An 8,207-nucleotide genomic window follows, 5' to 3' on the forward strand; every position below is an offset into this window, starting at 1 on the left:
CATTTGGTCCACCTCACTATAGTGAGCAGGAAAATGGTTGTCGGCATCCCCCGTTCTCGGTGACGATACTTCCAACAATGTGTCCGACAGATTGGACTTCTACTATGCCTTGTTATTGTCATTACATAAAGGATTGCCTACCTGGTACCCTCGACGCCTTAGAAGGCAAAAGGGATATTCATATTAAGAAGACAATAGAAGACCAAGTCAATGCCAGCTACAAGGAGCCACCTTCACCCCATCACTTCAACATGCGAGAAGTTGTTCAAGACTCTTCAGGCTCAACCCGGATCGTTTCATCGAACAACCAGAAGAGGCATAGCGACACATGAGGAAAACCCAGAAGACTGCACGAGACAAGGAGCAAAGCACGACTACTGAGTCCGAGAACCCCTAGGGTAGGATGAGTCGTGTACCCCCTATGCGCAGTCGAGTCCGTATGATGGTTCAAATAGAACCATGATAGTGTGTTGCTTGTTTTTATTTGTTTGTATTTTGATATAAGTCGCACTTTTGCCCTAGGCAACAAGTACGTGATTATATCACCTGCCTGATTTTTTGTTTGTGTTTGGCCCTTTTGGCACTTGTTTGTTTGCACCTGCACTATAGAACCCCCTTTAGGCATTCCCCTCCTCTATGCTACTTTTCCCTCTCATCTCTCTCCTCAACTGAAGATCGGCAAGACAAGATACATCAAGGATTTTACGTCGGCAACCAACTGGCATTGAAGACTTTTGCTGCAGCCTCATCGACCAAGTGCAACCCCATGGAGTTATGTTTACCCCTCAAGATTAGAAACCCATCCACAGACCCTTCAAGACTTCACGAGATACCCCAGCTCGAATCCTTAACCATGTGCTTAACCCACAGAATTGCGAAAGAACCAGTTAAGCCTCTATAACCTTGCACAACACTAGGTTCATTATGGAACTAGTGGACGTAGTGAGCAAGCACATTGTCATCCTAATATAGCACAAGAATTGAAGATGCCAGAGGAAAGACCAATTTGAGGATATAGGAGTAGAGGACAAATGACTTGATGAGTTTATATCAGTGACCTTGAGGAATTATCCGAGACTCTTTGGTGGATTATGAGGTTTTCATGTTGATAGATGAACTTCGTGGGATCATGATAATAGAGTAGCATAACTTTCATCACCCTGGAGTAAATTGGATTTTGTAGGGCAATTATGATCGCAAGCTGAAATTCTTGGAGGTATAAGGAGTTGACTTAGCCAGGGATATTGATAGAAGATAGTTGACATTATGATAATGACTTGGGGGGAACATGTAGGAATTCTCATGTGACATGAGATTTGGATTAAATAGGCGATCCTAGTGGGGTATAAATGCTGAGTAAGTCTACATGGTTCGGAGTAAGTTGGATTTAGACTGATGATCCCGATCATGATACCATGTTTCTCGATGGACGATAAACTAGGAGATTGGATTAATTGTCGGAGTCGATTTAGGGATCTATATAAGCCTGACCTTGGAGTTTACTTGACCATGATAATGGAAACTGGTGGATTTACTATAGTAGAGACTTTAGGTGATCATGTGGAATAGCATAGACGTTGGATTTGTAGAATAAATTGATTGTGTAGTGATTGATGGAAGTTAATGGGCAGTTGGAGTTGATTCATAAGAAGGAAACAAGATCTTGGAGTGGCTTACGACGTGTTTCCTTAGGATAGAGATGCACTATCTTGGACCTTGGAAGGATAGGCTGAGCACTTGGATTGTCATGTTTAATTCAAGCTTAGCAACTTGTATGTTCTACCCATGGATTTTTGCATAGATATGAGTTTGGAGATAGTTGACATGTGTGGTTTTGTTAGACCTCCTCTCAGGAGCCATGAGGATATGAATAACATGAGTGATGATTGGAGTTGACCTATGTGAGATGATGCTTTTGGTGGTATAAGGTGATTTGTTTAGAGGACTAGATAGAACAATTGGCATCTCAGAAACTATGCTCGGGGATAAGATGATAAACGTTCACTCGCACACTAGAATCCTTGAAACCCTTAAGCCCCACCAATCCACAACATGGTCGGATCATGACCACGGGCTTTGGCTCTTGGTCGAGAAGACCTTTGCCAATACTCAACCGTGACCACCACCAATACCCCAACCTACTTTATGTACCTCGTGAACAAAGTCTTCTTGGAGTACTTGGGCAAGTTGGTTGTCATCTTTATTTGGTGAGCTACTTGTCTACCCGAAGACGGAAGAAGAGCCATTCAGTTGGTTAGGGAACATTTGAAGACCGCCAAGTCAAGGAGGAAGAACTACACCAACCTCCGTCGCCAAGAAGCAAACTTCCGCATCGAATACCATGTGTATCTACAAGCCACTCCTCTAAAAGGAACCAAGCATTTCCATGTGAAAGGGAAGCTCACACCAAGATTTATTGACCCCCTTTGAGATCGCTGCAAGATGAAGAATAGACGGCTACCAGCTAGAGTTACCACCTGAGTCACCCACTGTGCACAACATTTTTTCCACATGACACAACTCCGGAAGTGTTTCCAACTTCCTAACTAGCCCGGTCTCTGCAAGGACATCGATCACCGAGCCATCGACCTCTAGCCCATTATGACCTATGCGAGAGATTCATTAGCAACCGGGATCAAGCAGAACGTCATACACGAAGCCACGCCATCGAGTACTCCAAGGTTCATAGGAGCAACCACATGGAAGCAGAAGCAACATGAAGAAGTGAAGACTACCCCAGATTCAAGTTTCCGTATTCCTTTCCACGCCTAGTTTGGGAATCTCGGGGACGAGATTCTTGTAAGGGGGGTAGATCTATCACACCATGATATTTCATGCCACAACACTTAAGCTAATAAATCATGAGAAAATGTGGTTTGACAAAAACTTTTGAGTGTTTTGAACCTTGCTTGATTGGATTTTTGTCTATTGTTTGCAAGTGCTCTAAAAATCAAATAAATTCTCCAACTCTTATACTCCTTCTCCTTGATCCCAAAACTTTTCCCAATGATCATGCCATGTGTATAGGACAGAATAGTAATTTTTTTACAAAATATTTTGGCCAAAAAGTATTTTCTAAATTAGGTTTTTCCGAAACCCCTGAATTGAGACTTGAACTACAAGTACTTAATTTAGGGCATGAAAAATCTTTCAAAAACTATATTTGACTCCTATTAGATATAGGACTCCCAAAACCACAAAAATATTATTTTCAAAGTTATTTTGCTATTTTATTTAAAGGCTTTTTCTTGAGGCCAGAAATGTCTATAATAGGTTAAAATTATTTTAAAGTTCCAAAAATTTGAGAAATTTAGGGAGAATCAATGGACATATATATTCCATATATATGAGTTTCAACACATGGTCATGTTCAAAATGTTGGACAAAACCCTACATAACCATTTCCGTTCATTTCAATTATTTGAAATATTTCTATAAGAAATACTTTCAAATAAATCCAGGAAAATTCTAGCAAGTCACATATGCCTAATGTGATGATCTTGCCAAGTTTCATTCCCATCCAAATATTTTTGGTACACAAAAGTGCCCCAAAAAACTCTCTGTCCAGAACCAAGTTTGAACAACTATACATTGCCAACTTTCTCCAATTGATCCCAAACTTTGTGGACATGCTCAAGTACCCAAATAATGACACTACACCAAGTGGTGCATCAAGGAGAAGATATTAGCTTAGCTAGATCTAAGCAAACCCATTTCTGCTCATTTCCAGGGTTTGCTAAAGTTACACAGGCAGCTTTCTCCAAATGGACTTAAACTTGATGATCAAGCTCAATTCTATATACCATTTGATCCTGTTAATTCTCATGTCAAGTGGAATTTCTTTTCTTGCCCAAAATACCATCAAACACCTTCTGCCACATTTTTGTGATCACTATTTGGAGCCCCAAATGAATTCCCCTTTAGTTCAAATTTTTACCAGAGCTCACCCTAGTCACCTTCTACCTCCAGTAACAATCGCAGCATCACAGATCAATTATTGGGGTGTAAAACCACCTCTTTCTCTCTCTGTTCACCCATGGGAACACCTCCTATACAGCAACCCACCTAGCTTCTATCCCCCCAGGGCATCCAAGGCAGCCCCAAGGCACAAAAGGACATGCCCTGGCCCTTTAAAAATGGCCATGCCAGCCATTTGGACGCGCCAGAGCGCGCGGCAGTACGCCAAGGCACTGTAGCCACCCTCTTCCTGATAACTCCGAAAACCTCGCCCTCCCTCACGCCCGACGATGCGCCTCGACGTCCGCGACACGCCATGCATCGTCCCCCCTCTTCCTTCTCCCTTCTGCTGCCTCCTTTCGCACGAGCGCCGGCCGCCTGAGAGCTCCAATGGCCGAGCTCACACAAGCGGTGCTCTGTCCCTCCCCTGCTCCTTCTTCTCCTTCCCCTAATCGTAGACCACCTCTACAAGCACCCCAGACACGCGCAAACGAGCCCCCATGACCCCTAGCAACAACAATGGCCTCGCCAGTGCACTGGACCAGGGTGAGACGTCGCCCGGCTATATAAAGCTGCCCCCGACCCTCTTGGCCACACCAACACCTCTCTTTCTCTCCCTACCACCCACCTCCACCACTCACCGCTCTCCAGAAGAGCCCGAGCTCGAGATCGAGCTCGAGCTCTGCCGCCTAGGTTCGCCATCGATCCAGAGGTACGGGCCCTCTCCGCCCCCACTCTCGCTCGTTGTGGAGCCGCTAGAGCCCACTGATAATTTCCCCTCCCTCTTCCGCATCGATTGCAGGCCGAGTGGAGCAGTCGATCCACCTCCCGATGCACCGCCACCTGCCTCCTCGTCGCCGGTGAACCAGGCCACCCTGGCAACCAACTCCACCTCCATCCGAACGGCGGCACCTCCCTAAGATCAACGGTACCACCCATGCATCCATCCATGCCCTATATCGCCGCCGACGAGCTCGTCGTCGCCTCTGGACGGAGGTAGACGACGACGGCCGTGGGCCCTGTCCGTCAGCCTCACATCCTGACGGGTGGGACCCACCCGTCAGGTTCAAAAACACACGCGCTCGCGCCGGTTCTCCCCGTCGGTTGAAGGCGTATTCTGCCTTTACGCCTTCGATGTGGCAGCCTCGCGTGGGCTGGTTCCCCACTGGGCCTGCTACACTATGGCCTTTCTGGCCCAGTGGCACAGCGCCAGTTTTGTTTTTCTTTTTCTGTGCAATTTCAAAAATTCCCACAGGATAAAAATATTTGTCCTAATTAAATAATTCCAGCTCCTAAATTCTTCTAAAAACCCCACCTATTTAATGGTATAACTTTAATAAATATCCATCAAACTTTTCTGCATTGTTCAAATTTAAATTCAAATTTGAGCATTTATATTCCCCTCTGAAAATCCATTTCCAATATTCCACAACTCCAAATCCAAAACTAAGAATTTTTGCATTCTTAGTTCTCATCCTACTATCTAACACAAATCAGTGAACATTTTTTAGTGCACTTTTTTTTTCTGTTTTTGCTATTACCTTATTTTCCGTCATTCTTCTGTCACGATTAGATTCCATGTCTGATGAAGTTATTAGAGAGGAGTTGGAGAAGGGTTTCAACACTCTAATGATCAAGCCAACGAAGGCAAGAAACCCTTTGACCATGTTTAAGAAACCCTTTTTATGCATGTCATATAGCACCTTATTATCAATGCATCGGGATTGTGTTGAGGTGGTGACCACTTTGGTTGGATGCCTTTGTTACTTTCCTATTGAAACTTGCATCAAGCATGATATGAGGGTTATGCGGGTGGGAGTATATAGGATTCTAAAGTAGTGGCTACGCAAATGGGTTGGGTATATGCATGGTGATGAAAGCAAAGTATTTTCAAAAGACTTTTCGAAAACCCCGTCGGGTGCCACTTACGCTAGAGGGAGATGTTGAGTTGAGTAACCACTTGATGACGAAGTGGTGTACCGAGGCAAGTGAGTGTGTTGTTTTCAAAAACGGATTGGTTTAAGCTGCGACCGTTACTCCAACCTTACATGCGCAACCACTCTACCCTTACATGGGAAAGGGCATTATTGATTACCTAGGCCGATACTAGCAGGGTACCCACATTACTAGTGACGGAGGTGACATGAGTTCACTCTCGGGAAGGGGTTGTGCTTGGATAGGTGGCCATGACTGTTTTCATAGGGCACCGGACAAACCATTGGTCCCTGCATGTATGTGTGATAACAAAAAGGGCAGAGTCCTAAGATCTTGATGCTTATACACAAAGGTCGTGTACCACAGAGTGGACCGTATGTTAGTGTCGCCTAGGGAAAGATAGTGATCGGGTGGTTCCCCCGAGTACTTGAGGTACTGCGGGATCGTGGATGACACGAAAGCTTCCCGGATCTTGTGGGTAAAGTGTGCAACCTCTGCAGAGTGTAAAACTATTCGAATACCCGTGTCCACGGTCAAGGACAGTTGGGTAACCGCTCTTGGGCTACGTCCAATGTTTGCGAAACCTGGTGTGTGTGTGTGTGTGAAGAAAGCTGGTTGATTCAAGTCAAATGACTCGACGTGTTGACTAAGTTGGAGATATTCTAAACTTGGTTTATGTTGATATATGTAACCTGTTCACATGGATAACTAGACTCTTATGATGCATGCCTCACAAGTAGGTAGCACATGACATTGCACTCAAAATTAGCTTTCTGCAAACATTTCCTATTTTGTGCTATATCATGCCTTGTCATACTTGTTCCAAAACATGGGTTGCTTGCGAGTACATTCAAAGTACTCATTGGCTTGCCACTGGTTATTTAATTGGTCAGGCATGGAAGAGCAGGATTATGAGGAAGAGCACTTCGGTGATGAACATGCGAACTAGGATGCTTTCCCAGTCAGAATGCCTGTAGGGTTAAGGCAGATGGCATGGGTTCTACTTATCAACGAAGATTTCCGCTACTTGAGTTTATTTGATGTTCAACCCCTGAGGCCTTACCTATGCAAGACTTGACCATAATGGTCATAATGTGTGTAAGACGATATGTATGGATGTAAGACTCTTGTTATTCAGCTTCTGTGTGTTCAATGAGCATTGATCTCTGGGATCACTATACACGTGCATTCGGTGATCTCGACTAATGAGTCGGGGTCCCCACAGGGTCCCTGCTGTCAGGTGGAGGAATAATTTTTTACGCGTAATAGGAGGCACTTCCTTGCTGCGGTCATGGACTGAGCTGTCAGCCTCTCCATGTACAGTCATCTTCTGATGGAATCGTTCCTTGGCCATGTTGACCATGCTGCACCGAGAGCACCAAAGCGGTGGACGACGGCGAGGCTTAGGAAGGGGACGACGCGGAGCCAGGGAAGACGCGGCAGTGGATGCCCTCTGGTTCAGCTGCGGTGTGAGGCCGTCATCGCTGTAGAATAATAGGGGTTGTGGGTGACTAGAGGGATGGCCTGGCCAGCGGTTGGAGTAGGAGGAGGCGGTGAGGCCTGCGCGGCAGCACAGCCGGCCATGGGAGGCAGGAGCAGGTGGCATGACTCGCGATAATTTGGGCGGCTACAGCAAGAAGACCAGAGGTTGAAGAGGCACGACAGCCATTGGATGGACATCATATGGTCACTATAGCTAGAATCGTTTATATTGACTAAGTTGACAAAGCCCTGCGTCCGCGTCAACTTAGTAGGCCCACAAGTCAGCCTCCAAATATGGTGGGTCCCACCTAGCAGCGGGGGTCTTCATTTTTGTGTGCGTAATAAGCAGGCACTTGCGTGCGAAGAGATATAGCTAGTGTGTCCGAGCTGTCAGCGGGGAGAATGTTTTTTTCACGAAATACAGAAGCCCTTCTGGTGGGTCCCTGTTGTCAGGTGGTGGAATCATTATTTTGCGCGTAATAAGGAGCCACTTCCTTGCTGCGGCCGTGGACCCAGCTGTCAGCCTCTCCACATACAGTCCTCATCCGATGGAAGTCATTCCTTGACCACGTTGAGCACGCCGCGTCGAGAGCACCAAGGTAGGGACGACAGCGAGCCCTAGGAAGGGAATGACCAGGAGCCATGGAAGACTCGGCACTTGTTTCCCACACAGAGGGGGGTACGAGGGTTTACTGCTTCGGCTAAAGTGTGAGGCTGCCGTCGCCGGAGAATAAAAGTAGGTCTAGGTGAGTAGAGGGATGGCTAGGCCAGTGATGGAAGTACGATGGGACGGTGAGGCCTGCGTGGCAGCACAGCCGGCTGCGGGAGGAGGG

This window comes from Triticum aestivum, chromosome 4D (assembly GCF_018294505.1).
Source record: "Triticum aestivum cultivar Chinese Spring chromosome 4D, IWGSC CS RefSeq v2.1, whole genome shotgun sequence".
Taxonomy (NCBI): domain Eukaryota; kingdom Viridiplantae; phylum Streptophyta; class Magnoliopsida; order Poales; family Poaceae; genus Triticum; species Triticum aestivum.